Source organism: Carassius gibelio, chromosome A8 (assembly GCF_023724105.1).
Source record: "Carassius gibelio isolate Cgi1373 ecotype wild population from Czech Republic chromosome A8, carGib1.2-hapl.c, whole genome shotgun sequence".
NCBI classification, from domain to species: domain Eukaryota; kingdom Metazoa; phylum Chordata; class Actinopteri; order Cypriniformes; family Cyprinidae; genus Carassius; species Carassius gibelio.
The window spans coordinates 6,769,310-6,797,187 of NC_068378.1; the positions used below are offsets into that span (position 1 = coordinate 6,769,310).

The 27,878-nt window shown below is 38.2% G+C and overlaps 1 long non-coding RNA gene across 1 annotated transcript; it reads left to right on the forward strand.

The window, feature by feature from the left end:
* Nucleotides 1-755: 755 nt before the first annotated feature.
* On the forward strand, nucleotides 756-3,673 carry LOC128018279 (uncharacterized). Its single transcript, XR_008184799.1, has 3 exons — nucleotides 756-1,070; nucleotides 1,732-1,805; nucleotides 1,927-3,673. It is a non-coding gene; the product is annotated as an uncharacterized LOC128018279 (long non-coding RNA).
* The last annotated feature ends 24,205 nt before the right edge of the window (nucleotides 3,674-27,878 follow it).

Sequence of the window (27,878 nt, forward strand, 5' to 3'; positions counted from 1 at the left end):
CAAAAAGACTTATAAGTGAATCAGTCCATTGCATCACTCCATATTCATTTATGGGTAACCCACACATTTGACTATCATGTTATAATCACATATTGTGTATGTTTTTTTTTTAATAACTATGGCATAACTTAACGATTCATAATTGTGTTTGGTATGTGTGTGATCAAATCTTCTTGCTTGAATTAGTACAGACAATAATTTATTTGTCTCATGTATCATATTCGTGTTATAGGAATCATGTCCAAAATTTAGACCCTGCCAGAGCAGGAAAATTCGGACCACATGCTTGGTAAGATAAACATATGATTTATGATACCCCCAAGCCAAGACAATATCTGATTGGTCAAGACAACATTTGAGGTGTGGCCAACAGGCCAGTTAAATACTGAGGACACCATAAAATCTTTGCTTTTAGTCTCTAGCTGTGCTGCTGCTATCAGTCATGCCAGTTTCTAGTCTCTAGCTATGCTTCTGCTAGCTTGTACCTTCTAGCCATGCTGTTTAGTCATCACTGTTCTTTGAGCGCGGTTCCAGCGTGCTTCGGCCTGCAAGCCTGCTGCTACTTAGCCACAATGAGAAGGAACACAACCTTGTCTCGTCAAACTTTATTTATTTTCTTTTCCATTTGAGAGTTTCGTGTTCTGAGTTAAGTTTTGTAACGTCGACCTCATCTGCGCGTTTCAACTCCAACCAGCCACACAACCAAGCGTGTACGTCTGCAGACTGCAAGACTGGGGCGTAACTTGAAGTGGGCGTAACTTGAAGTTGTCCAAATCACACAGAACCACGCGAGACCTCAAAACGATAAGTTATTGGCAATATGGTGGCACAGAGTAGAATATTGATTACGTTTTAAGGGAGGCAGGGGTTTTAGGCAGGATTTGATTCATGATGTGTGTGTAGATATTAATGTTAGGGGACAATGTGAGAGTGTACGTTTTAGTAGGAAAACGTATTATCTGACCCACACTCCGGAACAGAAGAGGGCGGTAATGCACCAATAAGCTGGATGCCAACCGCCGTTAAACTGGAAGGAAGACGAATATGACAGCTTGCTGTGAGAGACAACGGTGAGAATCTTATTTTTTTCCGAAATAATTATTTAAATTGAAGTGTATAAGTCATTTTCATACAGTGGTATTGTTTTTGGAGTTAATAATTTATTAAAACTAAGGCGTAAAGTAAGCAACATATAAGCAAAAGGTAAAAAGACGCTATCCCCAGGTATCACAGGCTTAGTCTGTCTGTGACCTACGTAATATAGCATATTTGTGATTTAGCTGTAAACATGTTTTATAATGCATAACTAACAGGGGAGCTCCATTAAGTACACGACTCAATAGTAGATTTACATAAACTATATATACTTCTTGAAGACTAGTACTAAAATGTCTATTTATCATCTGACTGGATAATGTTTGATAAGTATTGTAGATGATTACATCTAACAGGCATGAAACAGGGGTCTGAGTGATATGTGTGTGTGATATTGTGTAGAATTCACTTTTGTCAACACTGCTATAGATGAATGTGAGTCATGTAAACAAACAAATCTACATAAAGTAACTAAACATAAGTTATCTATTTTATTTGTCCATTTGCAATATTGATAATTTAAGGAACATTTGTGTTGGATAAAAAGTCAGTTACATCAGTTATTAGTTCAACATGTAAATGCAGTATATCACAGATATATAACAGAGGAGACTGACTCTTGTCTGGATGTTACAGGGACAGATGAGACACATGTGTGTTTATCTGCTGTAGAGTAACTGATGAAGGAATGCTACCATCAAAGGATTTGTGTAAGTACACTACAAAAATAAATGAAACATTTTAAATCTTAAGTTGTATTTTATTTTAATGTAATTTTAAACAACTATTACACCTCCTTTCTTATTCTTGATTTCTGTGCATTTGCTGCAGATCTTTTGTGGTGGAGCAGGACCTGCAAGGAAAGATGAAAAAGAGGGAAAACCTGAAACAAAAGAATAATGTAATGACTTTTTGTATTGTGTATTTTTGTAGGACATGAACATGTCTGTAGACTGGTGTGTGCACTGAGGATGGAGAAGACCACAGCATCATCCTGGAAATGATCGAGAGTCACAGATGAGATGCTCCATCACTCCAGCTCTTACCGTCTCATCAGGACCAGATGCTGCTGTGGTGTCTTCATCCTCAGTGACCCCAGAGCCAGTGAGAGCATCTAGAGAAAGACCACAAGACACTGAGCATGTGATTTTGGTAATGTTTGTTCAGCTGGTTAATGTTTAAACAATGAAGGCTGACTTTCAGAAGCTTCAAAAGCATCACCAAAAAATGTGATGGAGCTTTTATCTGAAGTGATTGACAGTGCTCTTATAACAGGGGCCTACAATCCCCTGATCAACCTGGAGAAGAGAGCCTTGCTCAAGGACACACTGGTGTTCCTGTGGCTCAAGGGGTAGAGCATTGCGTTAGCAGTGCAAGGTTTTGGGTTCGAATACCAGGGAACACATGTTAGGTAAAAACTGTTAGTCTGAATACACTGTAAGTCACTTTGGATAAATGTATAATTTATTTATAAATTTGAACCACTTCAGTGGTTTAGCCCACTACAAAAGTAATAAATCATGTACTTGTAAACTCTGTGTAAATGTTTTTCAGGTAGTCGTGCTCAAGGGGTGCAGGCACACGAAAGTTTGGAGCAGACACAGCAGTCAGATTGTCCTGCACGTGTTCCCCTGCTCTCGCTTCAAGGTTGTGTGGTTCAGAGAGCCGTCATCATGGTCTTCCTCATCCTGTTGCTCAACGACATCCCCATTGAGAAGAGTGAGATTGTGAAGTGCAGCAGCAGAACTGCATCAGCTGTGTTCAGATGGCAGGAGGATGTTGGGTTCACCATCTGTAAATACTTGATTGTTAGAACAATAAGTTTGAATGAAGCTTTGTATCATGTGTTGTTGACTTGTGCATGTATGCATTTATTGTGATGCTAACTTTTATACATTATTTTAATCATTTAGACATATTTTTGGTTGTCAGTAAATAAAATATAACTATTTTATCCATTAATGTATTAATTGCTTGACTGAAAATGGATGTATTCACATCGACTGCATTTATTTAAGTGTATATATTCATGTATAGCTGTGTCACAAAAGAAAATACATTTGGCTTCTTTTACTAAAATGTAATTTTAAGAAAAAAAAATTATATAATTATTGGTTGGCATTTATCGTTATTATTGCATGGTAAATGTTGGGGTGGGCAAAAGATGCAATTCATTATGGGGTAATGTTAATTTTCGAGTAGTAATACTTACATTTTTAGAGTATCAAATCAACAGTCTTCTCCAAAGATGAGATCTTCAAGCAGCTGATCGAAGTACCCTTTGTGCAGATATTGCAGTCGCTGTGAGGTGTTTGTGCACCTGACCCACTTTTTTATTATTATTGCCAAATTATTACATAAAAGATCATGGTAAGAGGTTGTATCTGACAATAAACAATCATAATGCCATAAAACAGTAAATAAAAAAATTATGTGTTCATAGTATGAGATGCTATAAAAGAAAAACGTTTTTCACGTAAAATTATAAAAAAAATATTCAAGAGATAACGATTTTGGGTTTTCTAATAAAAAACAGATGTTTTAAGGATAACACTTGATCACATTAGTGGAGTTAAAAAAATATATATAAAAAAAATCAACACACTGTAAAAAATTTCTTGTTGTTTTTACAAAAACTTTTTGGCAGCTGTGGTTGCCAGAATAATTTTGTAAAAATACAGAAAACTGTAAACACATTTATGTCAAAAACTGTTAATTTTACAATATAAAGCTGTAATTTACAAACAAGAAAATGTGAATATAAACCAGTAAATTCAACAACACACAAAATTAAATCTGTTTTGTACCTTGAAAATACTGACAACCACCATAATAATAAAGATGGTACTGTATAAGAGAAAGCCACATGAAGTATCAAAGTTCATCACAAGTAGCTTCACCACAAGCAGAAGTATATATTAACATATAGAAGGTGCACATTTATGGAAACACAAAACACCATCATGGTAACACACGTGATACTTAAATAATGCAAAAAACTTTCATTAAGCAACAGAAGATGTAACATAAAGCTCAAATGTACATAACTGATAACAAGAACTATTTAAAAACATGATTATTTAAACAAAATACTTTCAAACGTGGAGTGTCACGCAGGGAATTCTGGGAATATCAGTTTACAGTTTTAGACTGTAAATTATACATTGATTTGTTCTTTTTTTACTTCTAAAAGCTGTATAATTAACAGAATTTTACTGTAAATTTACATTAAATGCTTTGTTAGATCTTTTACGGTTTTTCCCTGTATATTGTACAGGAACTTACTGTTAACCTATTATCAGTTTTTTTCCGTAGCGTTTTTACAAAATTTTACAGTTAAAATTACACTTATTTTTTACAGTGCAGTATTGGCTATACTACAATCACAAAATAAAAAGGCAGCTGTTTCTGCAATGTTCTTCATTATCAAGATAATTACAAATACAATAATTAAACCTGTCACTTATATCTTTTACGTTTTTGTGCTTGTTATAACTTTGTAGGTCACATGATCAACATAGCGGATGATGATATACAATTTGGATTCATACTTCATACATACGCATTTAGGCTGTAGAGTATAAACTCTTTTAGCGCTCCTTAAGTTAGTACTTATTGAAATTAAGTGCCTAATTAAAGGGTATGCGGTTTCGAACGCATCCCGACAAAATCTCGTTTTGAGGTCTCGCGTGGTTCTGTGTGATTTGAACAACTTCAAGTTACGCTTCCTACTTCAAGTTACGCCCACTTCAAGTTACGCCCCCGTCTTGCAGTCTGCAGACAGACCCTTCTCCACACAACTCCAGCTTCAGCTCGTTCACTGAACCGCAGGCGCGTCTCCATGAACAGCCGTGAAACAGTGATTCTGTTCAAATTCCCTTTAAAATCTTAAATGATTCCCTTTGAGCTAAATTGACCTGTTTCCGTTACACGTGACAAATGAAAGAAAGATTCTGATGGTAAAGTAATTATTTATGTTCCTATAAATTACCTTTGGCTGTGTTTTTATGATTTCCTAATTTGGAATATTATCAATATTGCATAGGTTGATGAGTTTGGGGAATTTGGCTGGTAAAAGTATAATATTTAATGCCACTTAAATGATTGAAATAAACTTGAAGACTTGAATAAAGATTTGTTCATTTTGATAAATGAGATCAAAGGAGAGAGTCAGTAAAATGATCCGAACTTCCCATCACTAATATAGGGCCCTCTTGGGTAAGACATAAGCATTCTGTGTAAGACATGAGCAAACATAATGAGTCCTATATAGGGAACATATTGCGACATATAGTGCACAAACAGGTACTATAGGTACAGATTGGACCTGAATCTGTCCAGTATTGACTTTATTCTCCATAGAAACAAGCAAGTCACCATCTTTAGAATATTGTCTTTGAACTTCCGTTTGTGCAGTAGCTCTGTATATTTCTATTGCATCGCTGTCTAAGTGATTTAGCTGGTAAAGTGGTTTTATGTATTGTAGAGTTAACAAAAGTAATCATGGAAATTGTGTTAACAAATGTCAGTAGACAAGGAGGGTTTTAAAATGAGTGTTTCATTTATAAATTTGTCAGATCACAGAAGACAGCAGACGCAGCACTAAAAAAGGTGGTCTACATAAGGTGAATAGGCCACTGGTTCTCAACTGGAGAGCCGCAAACATGAGGTGAGAGCGGTCGCGAGCGCAGATGGGAGAATGGTGCTGTTTTTTTTTTTTTTTTTTTTTTTTTTTTTTTTTGAGCAACTGAAATGGTGCCCCCACTGGGATTTGGTGCCCTACACAGACTGCGTATTCTGCGTATAGGGAGCAACGGTACTGCTGTCATCTTTCGTGCAAATCGCGACCACGCATGCATAGACAGTAAAAGAAATGGATTGGATTCAACTGAGACAAGTGAAGTCGGCCGTACTGCAAAGACTCAAACTGAGCTTGATGACATAGATGTCATGTGAGCAACCTGAAAATCTTTTAATATCTGTGCCAATAGAAATCTTTATCACCCACTGAATCTTCCAGAGAAGGCGAGCGTGAACAGTAGCAAATTTTAATAAGTATTCTGATTAATTATCTCCCTTGACTTTATGCCTCCAAGTCCCCCCAATAGCCTCATAGACAGTAAAAGATTGCCTGTGAGCTTCTCCTCCTGTCCATACGGTCATTTCTCCACTGTGCGACAGAGAGACGCTGGTTATGATGCAATCGTTAGCCTATTTTTTACAAAAACTGCTTCTATGGGACCATAACATAAGATACAAGGTAGCCTTTTATACATTTTTGTGTTTCTTTGGAAATAATGAATGGATAAATGGAGTCTTTAAACGCCTCAGATGTAAAGTTATTCACTGTCAAAGTGACCCCAAAATGAATGGGAGTCAATGGAATGCTAACAGCAGGTGGGGGTCCGCTAGCCAATGGCGGCGCCCAGTGGTGCTTCAAAAAAATATGATATCCTGTCCCCCTGTGTGCATGCTGTGTTGTAATGGGGAATGGCACATTACACTGCGCGCAGCCACAGACCAACAGGGATGGGCAGTATTTCAGATACATGTATTTAAAATACGTATTTGAAATAAAAAATACTATTTTGTATTTTAAAGCCTTTGGAAAAAATCGAATGTAATTTGTATTTAAATACATTAAAGGGGGGGGGGGGGGGGGGGTGAAATGCTATTTCATGCATACTGAGTTTTTTACACTGTTAAAGAGTTGGATTCCCATGCTAAACATGGACAAAGTTTCAAAAATTAAGTTGTACGTTTGAAGGAGTATTTCTGTTCCAAAAATACTCCTTCCGGTTTGTCACAAGTTTCTGAAAGTTTTTTTTCAAGAATGGCTCTGTGTGACGTTAGATGGAGCGGAATTTCCTTATATGGGTCCTAAGGGCACTTCTCCCGGAAGAGCGCACGCTCCCGTAGAGCAGAACACTGAGAGCACAACAAACGTTCACTGATCAGAGTGAGAGCGTCGCGAAATGTCACAAAAGAAGTGTGTTTTTGGTTGCCAGGGCAAGACAACCCTGCACAGATTACCAAAAGAGAAACAGCATTAAGGGACCAGTGGATGGAGTTTATTTTTACAGAGCATCAACGGAGTTGTGCAAGTGTTTGTGTTTGTTCCCTGCATTTCGAAGATGCTTGTTTTACAAACAAGACCCAGTTTGACGACGGATTTGCGTATCGTTTATTTCTTAAGGATGATGCAATCCCAACGAAAAAGGGTCACGATCGTGTGTTGGAACTGCAGGCGGTGAGTAAAACTGCTTAAAATATCTCTGCCTCCTTGTTAGTGCGTCTGCCTCCTATGCCGGAGACCCGGGTTCGAGCCCCGCTCTGAGCAAGTTGTTGCTGCTGCTGCTCTCGTTCAGTTTCAGCCTCCTGATCTGATTCTGGATCATAAATATACGGCTGAATCTGACTGTTAGCCATGGTTTGTTTTGGATGTTTTTTTCCTCACGGTAATGTCACAGCTTCCAAACGCTCTCAACGCAAAAGCCTACTCGCGCTCGTGATTCTTTAGCTCCGCCCACACGTCACGCCTCCAGCCGGTCGTGTTTTTTTCGGGAAAAATCGGTACAGACTATCTTTCTCTTATGAATTTAATAAAACTAAAGACTTTTTGGAGTTATGAAGGATGCAGTACTACTCTATAGGTACTCAAGATTAACAGGATATTGAGTGAAAACGAGCATTTCACCCCCCCTTTAAAGACGAGTATTTTTGTATTTTCAAAATACTCAAAATACTTTGAGCAAGTCAACCTCTTTATCAGGGTGCTGTTTTCATGCATCAACTAGTTCAGACCAGACACGCCCCTCCCCCCCAACATTCATCCACGTGAGACGCAGCTGTACAACCCAGCCTTGCATCTTTTCTGGAAGAAAGTGAGGATGTGCTATACTTGTTGATTAAAGTAGCTTGTCAAATGTGTTTTAAATCATTAACGTTACTGCAAGTTAGGGATGGGTGATATCATATGACAATATCGTAGATTCGTAGCGATAGTATAAATTGTGAATCGATGGAACTTTTTCTAAATGTTTTACATAGGACTTTCCGCTTTCTCTTTAGCTTTGTGCAGTTGAAGACTTTTATACTTTCGCAATTCGCATGGCTCTACGCCATGAACCTGCTTACTGCGTGCGCTCCTCAGTAAACCTACAAGGCTTTTATGCTTGACGTGCTCTCCATTATATAATTCTGTGAAATGACAGAATGCGACTCTGAGTAATTGTTCTCCAAACCACGGAAAAGCAGCGATGAGAGGAAGTAGTTTGCCGAATAATTTGTCAAGCATCTCTTATACTGTCTATGTCAAACACTCGTCTCGTGAGAAGTTTGTGAATAAATGGATTTCTTCACATGTAAACTGATTAGGTTGTGGGTCATTTTGACGACACAAGTGAAAAAGTATTTTATTTTTATTTTTTATTGCCTTTTAACTATACACATGTACAAACACATTTCAATGTACCAAATAAAACATAAATCAACAAACAAAACAAAACAAAACCAAAAGCTTCTCAGTATTTTACATTAATATACAACACCATACAATACCTCCTCTTTTCTTAGTCTTCTATCAAAACATTTCCAACTCCACCACATTTTACAAACAATTTGAAAGGTCCCCGAACTCCATCAAAAATGTTACATTTATTTTTTAATATATATGTTATCTTTTCCATTGACTTGTTTATTACCATCTCTTTCAGCCAACGACCTATACTTGGTGCACATGTACTTTTCCAGTTTAAAGAAATAAGCCGTTTCGCTTGAAGAATACATATATTTATAAATATATGCTCTGTTTTCTTTAACTTGATCTCCTTAGGGCATAAATGAAATAAAAAGATTAAAGGTGACAGTGGTATGTTAACATCAAGGATATTTTCTATCATTCCTTTCACACCTTTCCAAAACTTCTGAAGTTCTTCACACTCCCGTCCCATATACAGTGATATAATGTTCCTTTAAAGCCACTGCATTTTAAGCAAGTGTCTGGGATATTTTCATTGTATTTATGTAATACAACTGGAGTTATGTAAATCCTCATCAACTACTTATACTGTAGCAGTTTCAGAAGTGTGTTCATTATAAGTGATTGAGCTTCCTTGCATGCTTCCATCCAGTCCTCCATTGAAATATCCACCTTAAGATCCAATCTCCAAGCTTCCAATTTATAATCTGAAGACTCCTTTGATCCTGACATCAACATATTGTATAATGAAGAAATTAAACCTTTACCAAAACAATTTTTTGTCACTTCTTTTTCCAAGATAGACAATGATGGCATTTCAAGGGAATTATTTTCTGATCTGAGGATAAAGTTTCTTATTTGTAAATACTTAAAGAAGTGTTTTGCAGGAATACAGGAATAAAACAAGATAAAGGATAGAAGACACCTAGATATTTTTTCACGTCAAACCATAAGGAAATCATATTTATAACTATGGGATTGGAAACATTTTTTTTTTTTTAAGATCCTTCAATTCTGATGAATATAAACATAAATTTAAAGGCAGGCCAGCCTTAGTGGCAGCTGATTCCATATCCACCCAGGGTGGGCAGTCCTGAGATAAAAAATAAAACATAATTGTTCTAAGTTGCACAGCCCAATAATACCAATGAAAATTAGGACACTGTAAACCTCCTCTATCATATGGCAAATATAAAAGTGTTAGACGGAGTCTGGAACATCTGTCATTCCAAATGAATTTAGTGAACATTTTTCACAAGTCTTTGAAATAGATGCTTAGGAGGAGGCAGAGGAATGTTCTGGAATAAATATAAACATTTTGGCCAAATATTCTTTTTTAAAATATTTATTCGACCAATTAAAGATATGTGTAAGGGCATCCATCTTTCTATAGATCTACTAACAATTTCAAGAAGAGGATCATAATTAACTTGCACTACATCCTCTAGTTTTGGTACAATTTTTATACCCAAGTAGGTAAAAAAATCAACAGTATTGAAGGTTGCAACACAATTAGGTTGCTATCTGTCAATCTCATTTAGATATAAAAGAGAACTTTTAGAATTGTTAATTTTGTATCCAGAAATTCTTCCAAATGTACTGATACGATCTAATAAAGCAGGTATTGATGTATCAAGTTGCTTTAGGAAAAGAATGACATCATCAGCGAATAACGCAATTTTATGTTCTATCTCTCCAATCTTAATACCTGTTAATTCCACATATTTTTTTTACTGCTATTGCAAAAGGTTCTGTGGAGATGGCAAAAAGTAGAGGAGAAAGGGGAGAACCCTGCTACACCCTCTTGATACACTAAATGGCTTTGAAACAATATTATTTGTCAATACTTCTGCTGTAGAACTATGAAAAATATTATTTTCTATTTTTTTTTTTTTTTTTTTTGATATTCTAATTGTCTTGTCTAGATTTCCTAGCTTTTGAACTGCATAACCCAATTAGGGGCCGTTCACATGCTGCGTCTAAAAACGCGTGGAAAACGGGCGCGCCGCAATTGTCCTTCTTTCCAAAGCGCTCGGGCAGAAGCGCTCCTGAGGTGTCTACCTTTGCTAAGCAACCATGACGTACTCTCTCCATGAAGACGCGGAAATTTCAGCAAAGGATAAATGGATTTGCAGCACAAAAAATCGCTCTAAGTAGCTCTGCTACTAAATTTATTTAAAAATGGCAATCCATATACAGCTATGAACAGCTGTTCCTTCATCTTGGCTGAGTTTTCAACGTTGTTACGGGAAAGGATGAAGCTGATTGGTTAACTCGGTGTGGTGCGGACGCGCCTGGAAAAACGGGCGCGTCGCGTCGCGACCGCGTCGCTTCCATTATGAGCGCGCATGCCGTGTGCCTACATTGGAAATAACGTACTTGCGCGCGCAAAAGACGCGAAATGTGAACGGCCCCTTATATGTCCTCGAATAAAAGCTTTGAATGCTTCCCATCTAATACAAGCAGATGTTTCAGACTTATTCATTTCAAAATAAAAATCGATTTGTTTGCTCACATATTCTACAAACTCTGAATCATGATGCCATCCAATCTGAAAACGCCATTTAGGGGGATTTTTTATAAATTTTGGAATTTTGTATGATAAAGATACTGCTGCATGGTCAGATATGACTATACTGTGATACAGTCTGTTATATTGTTAACCAATTGTTATTAGGTAGTAATCAATACGTGAGTATATTTGATGCATACCATAATAACAGGAATATGATTAAAGGTCAAACAGGAATATTATAAATTAAGGTCTTTCATAAATTCCTGTATCACTTTCCTGGCTTTAGTATGCGTTTTATCAAACCCTGTTGAACGATCTTTAGTAGGATTTGGTACACAATTAGTATCCCCTGCTATAATATAGTATCCAGGCAAATTAGCAATTAACAAAAACAAATAATTAAAAAATGTAGGATTGTCATCGTTTGTACCATAAATGTTCATTAAATTTATCTTCTCTGACAAAAATAAACATTGTAAAACAATATATCTTCCTAGTGTATCCTTAATTACTTTCTGAACCTGTATTGGGATTGATTTATGAATTAAAATCATTACTCCTCTTGTATTAGAAGTGTGACAAGCAGCAAACACTTGTCTTTGCCATCCTAATTGTTTCACTTTTTACCATGTGAGTTTCCTGAAGAAATAGTATTTGTGTTTTTAATTGTTTGATTCTATCCATTACCTGCTTTTTTTATATATTTCCCAGTCCTCTACAATTCCAAATGACAAATTTTACATTCCCTGTCTCTCACATGATCTGTTACATTTCCTATTAAGAGGTATTTTGCCTTTTATAAAATCAACAATCTTAAGCAAAAAAGCAAAAAATAAAAACAATAATTAACAACATTCCTAATATTAAAGAACATTCCACATCAACCCCGATTTCCCCAGTAGCGTCCATACTACTGCGTTTAACCCCCCACCCCTTTCTCTCCATATATGGCTCTGATTGGTCCACACACTCGTGAGGAACTATCAGGTAATTGTCTATATTTGTGACAAACAACCCTATTTGTAACATTATTCTCACCTATTTATATCAAACTATATACACACTTTTTCACATTTCTAGAGAACAATAAGACCTGAATACCTTTGATTATTATTTTACAAATTCTCCATTAATCACTACCGAGTCTTCATACCATAGAGGATCGTTCATGGTATATGATCTGTATTATTTTACATCTACATTCAGGATTCAAGTAGTCCAACTGGATTGAGCCCACCTTTATTCTGTGTTTAATTCCTCAATGAAGCTTTCGACTGCCTCTGGTGTGTCAAACACCCTTGATTTCTCCTGATGTGTAAGAAGTAGACGGGCGGGATATACAGTATTGTTCAAAATAATAGCAGTACAATGTGACTAACCAGAATAATCAAGGTTTTTAGTATATTTTTTATTGCTACGTGGCAAACAAGTTACCAGTAGGTTCAGTAGATTGTCAGAAAACAAACAAGACCCAGCATTCATGATATGCACGCTCTTAAGGCTGTGCAATTGGGCAATTAGTTGAAAGGGGTGTGTTCAAAAAAATAGCAGTGTCTACCTTTCACTGTACAAACTCAAAACTATTCTGTACAAACATTTTTTTTTTCTGGGATTTAGCAATCCTGTGAATCACTAAACTAATATTTAGTTGTATGACCACCGTTTTTTAAAACTGCTTGACATCTGTGTGGCATGGAGTCAACCAACTTGTGGCACCTCTCAGCTGTTATTCCACTCCATGATTCTTTAACAACATTCCACAATTCATTCACATTTCTTGGTTTTGCTTCAGAAACAGCATTTTTGATATCACCCCACAAGTTCTCAATTGGATTAAGGTCTGGAGATTGGGCTGGCCACTCCATAACATTAATTTTGTTGGTTTGGAACCAAGACTTTGCCCGTTTACTAGTATGTTTTGGGTCATTGTCTTGTTGAAACAACCATTTCAAGGGCATGTCCTCTTCAGCATAGGGAAACATGACCTCTTCAAGTATTTTAACATATGCAAACTGATCCATGATCCCTGGTATGCGATAAATAGGCCCAACACCATAGTAGGAGAAACATGCCCATATCATGATGCTTGCACCTCCATGCTTCACTGTCTTCACTGTGTACTGTGGCTTGAATTCAGAGTTTGGGGGTCGTCTCACAAACTGCCTGTGGCCCTTGGACCCAAAAAGAACAATTTTACTCTCATCAGTCCACAAAATGTTCCTCCATTTCTCTTTAGGCCAGTTGATGTGTTCTTTGGCAAATTGTAACCTCTTCTGCACATGCCTTTTTTTTTAACAGAGGGACTTTGCGGGGGATTCTTGAAAATAGATTAGCTTCACACAGACGTCTTCTAACTGTCACAGTACTTACAGGTAACTCCAGACTGTCTTTGATCATCCTGGAGGTGATCATTGGCTGAGCCTTTGCCATTCTGGTTATTCTTCTATCCATTTTGATGGTTGTCTTCCGTTTTCTTCCACGTCTCTCTTTGCTCTCCATTTTAAGGCATTGGAGATCATTTTAGCTGAACAGCCTATCATTTTTTGCACCTCTTTATAGGTTTTCCCCTCTCTAATCAACTTTTTAATCAAAGTATGCTGTTCTTCTGAACAATGTCTTGAACGACCCATTTTCCTCAGCTTTCAAATGCATGTTCAACAAGTGCTGGCTTCATCCTTAAATAGGGGCCACCTGATTCACACCTGTTTCTTCACAAAATTGATGACCTCAGTGATTGAATGCCACACTGCTATTTTTTTGAACACACCCCTTTCAACTAATTCAACTAATTGCCCAATTGCACAGCCTTAAGAGCGTGCATATCATGAATGCTGGGTCTCATTTGTTTTCTGAGAATCTACTGAACCTACTGGTAACTTGTTTGCCACGTAGCAATAAAAAAATATACGAAAAACCTTGATTATTCTGGTTAGTCACATTGTACTGCTATTATTTTGAACAATACTGTATGATCCTATGTTTACCGATTCCTCTCTCTCGCAGCTTCTGACTCACTGTTTCCTGTGAATTTCAGCCAAAACATCTGGATGAAAGCGAAGAGTGTGTTCCTTGTATGAAATCATCCCCTTGGACCTGGCCACTCTAAGCACCTGCTCTTTTTGCTTGAAGTTTAGAAACTTCATTATAAGTGTTCTTGGTGGTGTACTGGTAACCCGTCTTGTGTTCCCAGGATCCATGTTTCGTTGTGGGCCGACTATATGCGCGTTCTATAACTAAGGATTTACTCGAGTCCATTTCCAATATTTTTGGAATCCAGGCCTCCAAAAATGCACACGCATCGCCTCCCTCTTCCCGCTTCGGCAAACCCACCAGCCTCAAGTTTTTCCGTCTGTTTCTGTTTTCCATGTCGTCCATCTTGTCAGTTAGTTTCTTAATTTGTGATTCAAGAGAATTTGCGCGAGCACTGAGTTGAATGATATCATCCTCCACTCCAGAAATTCGTTCCTCGGCCTCCTTCACGCGTACATTCACCTCTTTAATTACTGACATGACGCGGTCAATTTTGTTTGTAACTCGTTTGTCCATTTCTTTAATGGCTTGTAACACATCTGCATTACTAGGGTTTGACTCAGTTACTTTCGTAGGTTCGCCGTCATCATCTTCCTCTGTCTCTTTTAATTTGTCTGCGTTATCAGAATCCTGGGACATCTCTTGAGCCTCATTATATACTGTTTCCTGAGTTTTGTTCTTCTTTTTCGGTGCCATCTCGGTTGTTAAACTTTTATGTGTTAAATATCAATCGAAATATCAAAGTTTTAAGCAAGCTTGAAGGATTTAAATACAATTTTTTAGGAGGGTCGTTATCTCGCGTCTTCTCAGTACCACTCCATAACCGGAAGTCATTGAAAAAGTTTTTTAGTACACTTCTTAAACCCTAACCAAATAATCAAGATAAAACCAGTAAACTTGAAATTGTGACTTGTGACATTAGAACAAAACATATTAATATGATAACATATGTATAACACTAAATTGAACAATACTGTGTTATATATGTTTTTTAATTGATTAATTATTTTATTGCAATTAACGATTGTATTAAACACCTACCATTACTTTATTCATTATTTCTGCTATGCAGGCTCATTTTGTAAATGTAATCATTTAAAATTTTACAAACATGGTGCTTTATGAAAATGTAACTGGACACATTTCCAAATTGTGATTGTGTTTACCCATCTATGCAAATGTTTGTTTATGTAGAAAATAAATAATTAGGTTAATCATTGTCTGTCTACATCAGTTTAGTGTAGTGATTGTGTGCATTTGTGATGACAATGATGAAAGATACACCACACTTTTAGTTTTATTGTCCACCAAAACAATTTCTAATTAAAAAAAAAAATTTGATAAACTTTATATTTTCTAATTATGTATATAGAAACAAATAAACTTTACATTAAACAAATATAAAAGTTACTATACTACTTGCGTAAAAAAAAAAAAAAAAAAAAAAGCATCAAAAGAGTTTGAAATTCAGTTTTTGGTGTGGTATCAAAACTGATATAAATAATTGTGAAACCATGCCATATATTGTTATTTTAAAGAAAAATTAAGACTTTGGTCATATCACCCATCGAAATTCCATCAACTAGTTCAACTGGGCGGGTTTTCAACGTGCATGTTGAAAAATTACGCTAAAGTATACCCAGTGCGTTAAAAAGTGACGCCAGGGTTCCTTGACCATGCAACATTTGACGAGTAGGGTGTGAGTAGGTTTGTGTTGCCCTCAGGCCAAAGAAGATAGTTACAGGAAGGGGGGCAATCTCTTGTATAAACAGGCTAAATGCACACTGGAAAAGGAGATCGGAGTGGCAAAGAGGAATTATTCTGAAAAAAAATAAGGACTTAGTTCACTTCCAATGACTCAGCATCAGTGTGGAAAAGTCTGAAGGAGAATAACAACTACAAGACACCATCCCCCAGCACTGTGGAGAATCAACGACTAGCAGACAATCTGAATTATATTTTTTATTATTTTATTATGTGTTTAACTTCTGACACGAAAAACAAATTCCTCGTATGTGTAAACATACCTGGCAATAAAGCTCATTCTGATTCTGATTCTGTGAGACATGGCCAGGGATGGACTGGGGACAAAAAATGGGCCCTGGCATTTTTGCTCAGACTGGCCCACTACAATCGGTCAGACACAACCAACCAGTACACCATCCTTGCAGTCCCTGTAGATATGCATACCTACCGTTCCATTCCCAAAAACCCCTACAAAGTTTAGAACTAAGTGCCATGGACCAGTGTACTGTGATGATCGGAGACCCAGTGAAACGCAGAGACGATAGATCCAATCGCACTATGGGTTTTATTGTATAATCCAAAGAGAAATGAACAAGCAATGGTCAAAACCAGAATTCAATCCAAAAATAAACAAACAGGGAAGGAACAGGAAAGGGAATAGGAAACTCAGAAGACGAGGACACTCGGAAGGCGAGGAAACTGGGTGACGGAATGAAAGGACTCCATGAAGACAAACAGGAAAAGACTGGTTAATATAGGGAGGATAATGACTAACAACTGAAGACACCTGAGTGCAATAAACCGGAGTGCAATTACTGTGATGAAGGGACAAGGCTTGTGGGAACTGTAGTGCCTATGGTGAGGTGCCTTAGAGGAAGTGAGACCACTAGTGGACACCCAGGGAAACAGAGACCACATAGCGTGACATGTACTCACTCTCTCTTTACTATCTCCCTGGAGATCAAAGGTGCTCTCCTCCACTGCTAACTCCATCTGTCTTGACTATATATATGGACAGAGATAGAGATGATTACAACAGTACATTAACACTCTCTCCCTGTTAATCATGTAGCTACCATGCTTACCGTTTCAATAACACTCTTCTGCTCACTCTGTCCCTTCTTGACTTCACTATCAGACACCTGCTCCTCTGCCTGAGTGCCACCGGCGCCGCCATGGCTAGTCACCTCCATGTGTTATTTTCACCTGTTTTTGCAAAATGTCGTCAGGTACTGTAGGCCTGGAAACTGAAGCTACAGCATGAAAGATGTTGATTATTTTTGCACATGTTGAGGCATTACCTAGAATTTTTTTTTTTTTTTTTTGGCCACAACCTCTTTGCGCTTTTGCTTTTCCATCCTAATTCCACAGATTTCTGGCTCTGAGTCACTCTGACACAAGAAACAGAGGGGGAGGGCTGGAGCCTGTCAATAGATGATTGGCCCAGCCCAGTGTCAGCATGGAAAATACTGATACCGCTGTCCCTGCTTTATGGGCCGGTCGTTGGCTAATAAAAAAAAAAGTATTATATCGATCGGCCTCCAAGTGCGTCAGCCCAACAGGCATTTGCACAGTATGCCAGATTACCAGTCCAGCCCTGGTTTTAATACATTAATAAGGTAAATGGGTTCAGAGCCAGTGGTGGTTTTGTTGGCAAACATCAATGCCTTGAATTTTATGAGAACAAAGATGCACAGAACAAATAATCATGGTCTAAATATCATATAGCATGCATTTTTATTTGACTGCTTCATCTGTTGATTGCACCAAAGCTGTTTATGTGGTAAGAGGAGTAAAGCACGCTTTTCCAATGCTACCGTGATGTCTGTGAAACTAATATGAGCAAAAAAAGAGCTTGTTCATATCTTTTACCATTAGCAGTGCTCTCAGGGCAGGACTAATCAATATTTATATTACTGTTATTTTACTAAACTATGTGCTGCTCTCAGGGCAGGAGTACTCAATATTCATATTACTGTTATTTTACTAAACTATGTGCTGCTCTCAGGGCAGGAGTACTCAATATTCATATTCCTATTATTATAATAAACTATGCACTGCTCTCAGGGCAGGAGTACTCAATATTCATATTACTGTTATTTTACTAAATTATGCACTGCACTCAGGGCTGGAGTACTCAATATTCATATTTACTGTTATTTTGAGTTTATTGTGTGCCGCTCTCAAAACAGGAGTACTCAATATTTATATCACTGTTATTTTACTAAACTATGTGCTGCTCTCAGGGCAGGAGTACTCAATATTCAAATTACTGTTAATTTACTATTCTATGTGCTGCTCTCAGGGTCTGTACATTTTTTTTGTTTGTTTTTGTTTTTTTATTACAGCTTTGACTGTTTCATGTAGTTTTTCTTCTCTTTGTAGGATAACATTCTTGGAAAAAGCATAAGCCATCACTGTCCTTATGAAAAATAAGTTTATACAAGTGATCAGTATACTTCTTTTAAGCTAAAAATAGGAAAGTATGTTTTTAGCTTACTTTTTATGTAATTCTCAGAAATGGGCTTTATGTACTCCTCAGAAATATAATTAAAATGACATTCAAGTATACTTGACTTATACTTACAAAAAGTTTTAACATATTTGAGCTAAACTTGTGCTCCTAGAATCTGTGTTTTCATTGCCATATAGTAGAGGTGCTAGTACAATATATATTAATAATATATATATATTAATATATATATATTAATATATTGGATACTTCTATACAGAATATCCAAAAAAAAAAAAAAAAAAGTGAAGAAGAAACAACAGCTACTAACACGTGTAACAAAATCAACTGATATAAATAGCATCAAAACTGTAAGATTATGGAATAAAATGTTGACCAATGAAGAGGTAATTATTACAGACAAGTTTTGGGGTTTTGGTCGTTTTGATTACCATTCTGAATCCAATTCATAGTCTTTTTTCAGCTTTTTATTCAAAGTGTTATTTCTTTATTTTTTATGAAACTTAGAATGCATGATGCTAGAATAAAATGTTTTTGTTTACAAGCAGATACCCTGTTCTTTCTTTGAATATTTTGTATGTTCACATATTCATATAGCAAAATAAATACAAATTAAAACCTAAATAGGGACACAGTAGTATATTTAAAGTATGATGTAATTTCACTTAAAGAAAACTTATGCGTATACTTGCAGGATAAAACTACTTAACTAGTAGTTTAGTGAGACTATACTTCAAAGTGTACAAAGTATTTAATTAGTAATCTATCAGTATACCTATAAGTTCACATTTAGTATTTAGTCCCAAGGAGTATTGAAACAGTACACTTACAAGTATACTACTAGAACACTGATATTTGTATAGTTGCTACATAAAGTATACTTAACCTTGTTGCAGATGTCTGTGTGTTTTTGGCCTCTCTGGGCTAGAAACTCAGAACTTGGCCAATCGGCATTGTCTCTCTAGGATGGAGATTCAGGATGTGCTACATCTGTTGTTGTCTTGCTGGACAAAGACTCTGAATGAAGTCTAAATATAAATTATCTCTTTCCTCGCAGACTGACACAGGCTCAAAACGTGGCCATATCTGTTGCAGCCTCGAAGCTAGAGACTCAGGACTGGGTGTCTATTATTGCCTTTTCCCTCACAGCCAGAGGTTCAAAACGTTGGTGGTCTGTTGCAGTCCTTTCCTTGATAGAACTCAGAACGGAGGATGATCTGCTAAGTGTCTCACTGGGCACGCCGGATACACAGAACTTCTCTGTGTCTGTTAATGTCTTTTATATTGCACTACTCAGACTCTGAACTTGCTCTGTTAGTATATCACCCTTACAGGCCAGAGACTCAGAGCAAGGATAACTATTGGGAAAGTAACTTTATCTCTTTCCAATGACATCTCTTCTCCATTTTCAGGCTGTGACTTGCTGTTTCCATTAAAGTGGGGGGACACTGTGTGGCTCATCTTTCTTTCCTCCTGTGGAACTTATTTGCATAGTCCAAACACACATTCAGAAAAGTGTCAGTTGAGTTTGTGCAAGATGTTGCACTGCACATCGATGTCACTGAGAAAGCTTATTTCTCTGAATAAGTATGAGATATGTATGAGAGATGCATTGCATTGTAGATTGTAGATTGCATTAGTTTAAGTTTTGAGAACATAGTTATGAATGGATTTGAATGGAACTCCGTGATCTCTCTTTGTTTCACCCACTGCTGCTGCATCCAGAGGTCCTAAGGAATTTTTACGGCGGTCACAGGCCAAAACCTCAGGAATCAGTCTCATGGTGGGTGAAGGGCAGAAACTGCATTTTGACCAATGAGAAGTCCTGTCCTTCACGGGCTTTGTAACAAAGGTCTTCTTCTTGCCCTCCAAGAGGTGTCTGGCTGTTGTCCTGGCATCTTTATCTGATGCTGTTGGACAGTTTGCTTATGCTAGTCCACCAAGATCCATGGTTCGGGGCTAATCACCTGCCTTTTGGGGTTGTGAATGTGTGTTTGGATGGTTTGACAGCTCACTGCGTCTGCCTGTTTGATTTGAGTTTTCCCCGCCCTCCTTGTTTCTCCGTTGTTAACTTTGATTGTGATTACTTTGGCTAACATTTAACAAAAACTCACAAATTCCCTCAACAAATAGTAATAAAAATCTTTTTTAGTAAATTGTTGGCTTTCTGGAAAGTATGTTCATTTACTATACATGTACTCAACACTTAGTAGGGGCTCTTTTTGCTTTAGGGAAAGTCGTGGCCTAGTGGTTAGAGAGTTTGACTCCTAACCCTAGGGTTGTGGGGTCGAATCTCGGGCTGGCAATACCACAACTTAGGTGCCTTTGAGCAAGGCATTGAACCCCCAACTGCTCCCTGGGTGCCACTGCATAACTGGCTGCTCTCTGTGCTTGCACTTTGGATGGGTTAAATGCAGAGCATGAATTTTGAGTATGGGTCACCATACTTGGCTTAATGTCACTTTCACTTTAAATATTTACTCAATTCAGCATGGCATGGAGGTGATCAGTTTGTGGCACTGCTGAGGTGAGATGGAAGCCCACGTCTCTTTGACAGTGGCCTTCAGCTTTGCATTTTTGGTCTCTTGTTTCTCATTTTCTTCTTGACATAAGGTCTGGTGAGTTTGTTGGCCAATCAAGCACACCAACACCATGGTCATTAATCAACTTGTGGTGCTTTTGGCAGTGTGGGCAGGTGCCAAATCTTCAAATCTTCAGCATATTCAAAAAGCTGGTTAACAGAAGGAAGCATGAAGTGCTCCAAAATTTCTAGGTAAATGGGTGCAGTGACTATGGACCACAATGGACCAACACCAGCAGAAGAAATTGCACCACAAATCCTCACCGACTGTGGAAACTTAACACTGGACTTCAAGCAACTTGGGCAATGAGCTTCTCCCCCTTTCCTCTATGACCTTGGTTTCCAAATGAAATACAAAACTTGCTCTCATCTGAAAAGAGGACTTTCGACCACTGGGCAACAGTCCAGCTCTTCTTTTCCTTAGCCCAGGTAAGACGCCTTTGACATTGTCTGTGGTTCAGAAAATTCCTTGACACGTCTGTGTGTGGTGGCTCTTGATGCCTTGACCCCCAGCCTCAGTACATTCCTTGTGAAGTTCACTCAAATTCTTGAATCGATTTTGCTTGACTGTCCTCATAAGGCTGCAGTTCCCTCAGTCGGTTGTGCATCTTTTTCTTCCACACTTTTTCCTTCCACTCAAATTTCTGTTAGCATGCTTGGATACAGCACTCTTTGAACAGCCAGCTTCTTTGATAATGAATGTTTGTGGCTTACCCTCCTTGTGAAGGGTGTCAAAGATTGTCTTCTAGATAACTGTCACATCAGCAGTCTTCCCCATGATTGTGTTAGCCTAGTGAACCAAACTGAGAGACCATTCCTAGAGAGACCACAAGGCTCAAGAAACCTTTGCAAGTGTTTTGAGTTGATTAGCTGATTGGCATGTCACAATATTTAAATTTTCTGAGATGGGTTTTTGTTAAGTGTGCAAAAATCATTACAATTAAAAGAACCAAAGACTTGAACTACTTCAGTTTGTGTGCATTGAATTTATTTAATACACGAGTTTCACAATTTGAGTTTAATTACTGAAATAAATGAACTTTTCCACAACATTCTAATTTATTGAGATGCACCTGTTATATATATATATATATATATATATATATGTGTGTGTGTGTGTGTGTGTGTGTGTGTGTGTGTGTTTTAAATTCAATTCAATTCAAGTTTATTTGTATAGCGCTTTTTACAAAATAAATCGTTACAAAGCAACTTTACAGAAAATTATGTTTCTACAATATTTAGTAGTAGCTAGTAGTTTGTGCACATTTGACAGGATTTTTGAAAAAATAAAAATAATAATACAAGATGTAGTCAGCTAGACGATGAACTATTATTAATTAAGTTATTATATGATTCAGTCACACATTTAGCAATAATTGTTAGTTCTGTTTGTTGATTCAAGGTTAGCATCATCTGGGGTCCTCTAAGGGTCAGCATCATCTCTTCTCAGGTGTTCTGGATCCAGACTGGAGCTTGTGTAAATCCTAGTTGCGAAATATAGAAACAAAATACAGACATCATTAGCATAGCTGCTGATCCAACAAAGTAAAATTAGTTTAACCCAAGCTAATGAATAAAAATGCACCTTTGAACAGATGCAACTACACTCACAATTAAAAAGATACATTATTCGAATGCTTGGCGAAAGAGATGTGTTTTTAATCTAGATTTAAACAGAGAGAGTGTGTCTGAACCCCGAACATTATCAGGAAGGCTATTCCAGAGTTTGGGAGCCAAATGAGAGAAAGCTCTACCTCCTTTAGTGGACTTTGCTATCCTAGGAACGACCAAAAGTCCAGCGTTTTGTGACCTTAGGGTGCGTGAAGGGTTGTAACGTGGTAGAAGGCTAGTTAGGTACGCTGGAGCTAAACCATTTAGGGCCTTATAGGTAAGTAATGATAATTTGTAACTGATACGGAACTTAATAGGTAGCCAGTGCAAAGACTGTAAAATTGGGGTAATATGATCATATTTTCTTGACCTCTTAAGGACTCTAGCTGCTGCATTTTGGACTACCTGTAGCTTGTTTATTGAAGAAGCAGGACAACCACCTAGAAGTGCATTACAATAGTCCAGTCTAGAGGTCATGAATGCATGAACTAGATTTTCTGCATCAGAAACAGATAACATGTTTCGTAGCTTGGCAATGTTTCTAAGATGGAAGAATGCAGTTTTTGTAACATTGGAAATATGATTTTCAAAAGACAAATTGCTGTCTAACATAACACCCAGATTTCTGACTGTAGAGGAAGTAACAGTACATCCGTCTAGTTGCAGATTGTAATCTACAAGATTCTGTGTAGTGTTTTTTGGTCCAATAATTAGTATCTCTGTCTTATCCGAATTTAATTGGAGAAAATTGTGTGTCATCCAATCTTTTACATTTTTAACACACTCTGTTAGCTTAGATAATTGGGAAGTTTCATCTGGTCTCGTTGAGATATATAGCTGAGTATCATCAGCATAACAGTGGAAGCTAATTCCGTATTTTCTAATAATATTACCAAGGGGCAACATATATATTGAAAATAGAAGGGGACCTAGGACGGATCCTTGTGGCACTCCAAATTTTACTGATGATAAATGAGATGACTCCCCATTTAAGTAAACAAAATGGTAGCGATCGGACAGGTAGGATCTAAACCATCTTAGAGCCTGCCCTTGAATACCTGTATAGTTTTGTAATCGATCTACGAGTATGTCATGATCTATGGTGTCGAACGCAGCACTAAGATCAAGTAAGACTAGAAATGAGATGCAGCCTTGGTCTGACGCAAGGAGCAGGTCATTTGTAATTTTAACAAGTGCAGTTTCTGTGCTATGGTGGGGCCTAAAACCTGACTGAAATTCTTCATACAGATCATTTTTATGCAGGAAGGTGCTCAATTGAGCAGACACAACTTTCTCTAAAATTTTAGACATAAATGGAAGATTTGAAATAGGCCTATAATTTGCCAGTACACTAGGATCTAGTTTTGGTTTCTTAATAAGAGGTTTGATAACCGCCAGCTTGAATGGTTTTGGGACGTGTCCTAAAGATAACGACGAGTTTATGATATTGAGAAGCGGTTCTTCGGCTACAGGTAACAGCTCTTTCAGTAATTTAGAGGGTACAGGATCTAATAAACATGTTGTTGGTTTAGATACAGTAATAAGTTTATTTAGCTCTTCCTGTCCTATGGTTGTAAAGCACTGCAGTTTATCTTTGGGTGCGATGGATGAAACTGAAGTGTTAGATGTTGTAGAATCTACATTCGCTATTGTATTTCTAATGTTATCTATTTTATCAGAGAAGAAATTCATAAAGTCTTTACTATTTAACGTTGGTGGAATATTTGAATCAGGTGGCATATGGTAATTTGTTAACTTAGCCACTGTGCTAAATAAAAACCTTGGATTGTTTTGGTTATTTTCAATGAGTTTGTGTATATGCTCTGCCCTAGCAGTTTTTAGAGCCTGTCTATAGCTGGACATACTGTTTTTCCATGCAATTCTAAAAACTTCTAAGTTAGTTTTTCTCCATTTGCGTTCAAGACTACGAGTTAATTTCTTGAGAGAGTGAGTATTACTGTTATACCATGGTACAGTACGTTTTTCTCTAACTTTTTTCAATTTGATTGGGGCAACAGCTTCTAATGTATTAGAGAAAATAGTGCCCATGTTGTCAGTAATTTCGTCTAATTCGTGTGTATTTTTGGGTACAATTATCAGTTGAGATAGATCAGTTTCCCTGTTTAGTTGTCAGTTTCAGAGCACCGTATAAGAGAAACTGTATATTCAACAAGCAATTACATTACTTAAATATATTAGTTTTGGTTATGTATCTATAACAATAGTGGTAATACAGAACAGGAACTCATATCTACACAATGTTCTTTTCAAGACTCATTTTATTTATTTAGAAAACTAGTCACAACCAAATCACAGATCACAACAACAAGTCCAACTATACTAATATCTAATACCAATAAACAGGTCTAAAAGAAGCTCTAGTCTTTTGGGTGTTTCTTTTTTGATGTTGCATAAAGCAGTGGATCTTACCTAGCTGATAATCAACTGCCATAAGGTATTGTAAAGAATGATATACATCTTAAACTAAAACTCAGTATGCATGTTTAAAAAAAAAAAAAAGAAAAAACAAACATTTTCTTAATTTCAATTTGTATTACACACCTTCAGTGCACATATTCTGTTTGAATCAACTGTGGTTATGGAGGTAATGACACTGTGTGCCAAATTCTGGACTTTCCACATCAAACATTTGGCAACATACTGTGACACGTGTACCGAGCTCTTGTCAGCGTCACCCTGGAAATGGAGCAGGCATACCTGCAACTGCTCATCACGGCCCCCACCACGTACGGACTTCACGGATCCACACAGCACTGCGCATGGAGAGAGAGAGAGAGAGAAAGGGCCGAGCACCGAGCATTGAGCACCGAGCACCTGAAAACCCCTCACCTTGGCTATTTCCCCCACCTACTGGTTAATAAAAATCCACTCTTCGGGGAACTTACCTGCATCCTTGTGTTGTGTGCTACTTCACCACGTTACACTGGTGGAGAATGCGGGCATTGCAGTGAAGAAGTCACCGACCCGGACCCCTCCACATTCGATATCACCCCACTTGGATTGCTACGGACACTTTTTTTTCTGGTTGTTTGGCTCACGTCCACTTTACTCCGGCAGCATGATCACCCTCGTCAGGCCAACTGTCCTTCCTCCATGACCCGAACCCAAAGCATGGCTGCCCATCACGTGCGTACATGGCGATACCATGTAAGTGTCCATCACAGTGTGCATCACTATCACAGCTCCTCCTGGCGCATGGCCAGTAGAAGTCAGGATCGTCAGGGATCTGCCAGTCCAGGTCCTCCTCAGGAGGGATTGGCCGGGATTTGACCACCTACTGACATCCACTTGCCAGCCTGTCAGCCCTGCCGGGAACTGCCAACAGTAGAAGGCAGCGAAGAAGCCCCGACGGCGCCCCATGCTGCTGGCCTCAGATAGCCCCAAGGAGGGTGAGTCATCCCATAATAACCCGAATCTCTACTTTGACCTCTTCCAGCAGGTAACTAGGGCTGGGGCCTTCGCCAGGGAGCAGCACGAGGATGACCGCCTGAAACACTGCCAGGCCCAAGTGAGGATCACCGACGGGACGGAGCTCTAGCCGGCACCCCATCCCACATCTCACTTTATAGTGAAAAAACTGGAGAGGAAAAAACCCTGATGGTAGTCCCTCGGTCCAAGACAGAAGCGGTGATGGAGCTGGCACATGCACATCCCAATGGCAGGCCACCTGGGGGCCCAGAACACAGTCCAACCCATACGTGACCATTTCTGCTGGCCGGGCCTGGAGGCCAAAGTCAATTGCTTCCGTCAAGTCTGTCCTACCTGCCAGTGAACTCCACGCAACCCTCCCCCCAGCCCGCTGATACCGCTGCCCATCATTGAGGTGCCCTTTGAGCGAATCGGGATGGACCTAGTGGGGACGCTGCTAAAGTGGACTACGCCACCCGCTACCCTGAGGCCATCCCCCTCCTCACTGCATCACTGTGTCGTGTGCTTCTTCACCCCGTCACACTACGCAAAAACGGTGCTTTAAAATGCGCAATTTCTAAATGTTATCCAGTTTAAACCATATTACAGTAGTGAGACTGTTCTTTTTAGAGTTAAAAATGACCAGCTCTTATCATCCAATCGTGATTGTATCTCTCTATTAGTGCTAATAGATCTAAGCACTGCATTTGACTCTATCGACCACAACATTCTTTAGACTAGAAAATTATGTTGGCATTAGTAGAAATGCATTAGCACAGTTCAAATCATACCAATCTGACTATTATTATTACATAGAGGTATCATATCTATCACAGGTGCAGTATGGATTACCACAAAGCTTGGTACTAGGACCGTTGTTTTTCATACTTTACATGTATGGGAGATGTCCTCAGGAAACATAGTATTAGCTTTCTCACTGATTCTGATGACACTTATTATGATTCTGATGACACTTATTTGGTAATACCTTGAATATCAAAATCAGCTGTAGGCTGTAGAACCTATTTAGTGCCCAAACTCTGGAACAATCTACCTAGCGATGTCCGGGAGGCAGATAATGTCTGTCAGTTTAAATCGAGAATAAAGACTCATGTCTTCAATCTTGCATACATACAACACATTGGCTGCATTAATTAAGTCAACCGGAACCAGGAAAATTCCCCATAACAATCAATCAATCACCTTTATTTATATAGTGCTTTAAACAAAATACATTGTGTCAAAGCAACTGAACAACATTCATTTTGAAAACAGTGTCTCAATAATGCAAAATGATAGTTAAAGGCAGTTCATCGTTGAATTCAGTTATGTCATCTCTGTTCAGTTTAAATAGTGTCTGTGCATTTATTTGCAATCAAGTCAATGATATCGCTGTAGATGAAGTGACCCCAACTAAGCAAGCCAGGGGCAACAGCGGCAAGGAACCGAAACTCCATCGGTGACAGAATGGAGAAAAAAAACATGGGAGAAACCAGGCTCAGTTGGGGGGCCAGTTCTCCTCTGACCAGACGGAATCAGTAGTTCAATTCCAGGCTGCAGCAAAGTCAGATTGTGTAGAAGAATCATTTATTTCCTGTGTTCTTGTCCTGGTGGTCCTCTGAGACAAGGTATTTACAGGGGATCTGTATCTGGGGCTCTAGTTGTCCTTGTCTCCGCTGTCTTTCAGGGTAGTAGAGGTCCTATCTAGGTGCTGATCCACCATCATGTCTGGATACGTACTGGATCCGGGTGACTGCAGTGACCCTCTGATCTGGATACAGACTGGATCTGGTGGCCACGGTGACCTCGGAACAAGAGAGAAACAGACAAATATTAGCGTAGATGCCATTCTTCTAATGATGTAGCAAGTACATAGGGTGTTATGTGAAGTGTTTCCGGTTCCGGTTTACCTAATTAA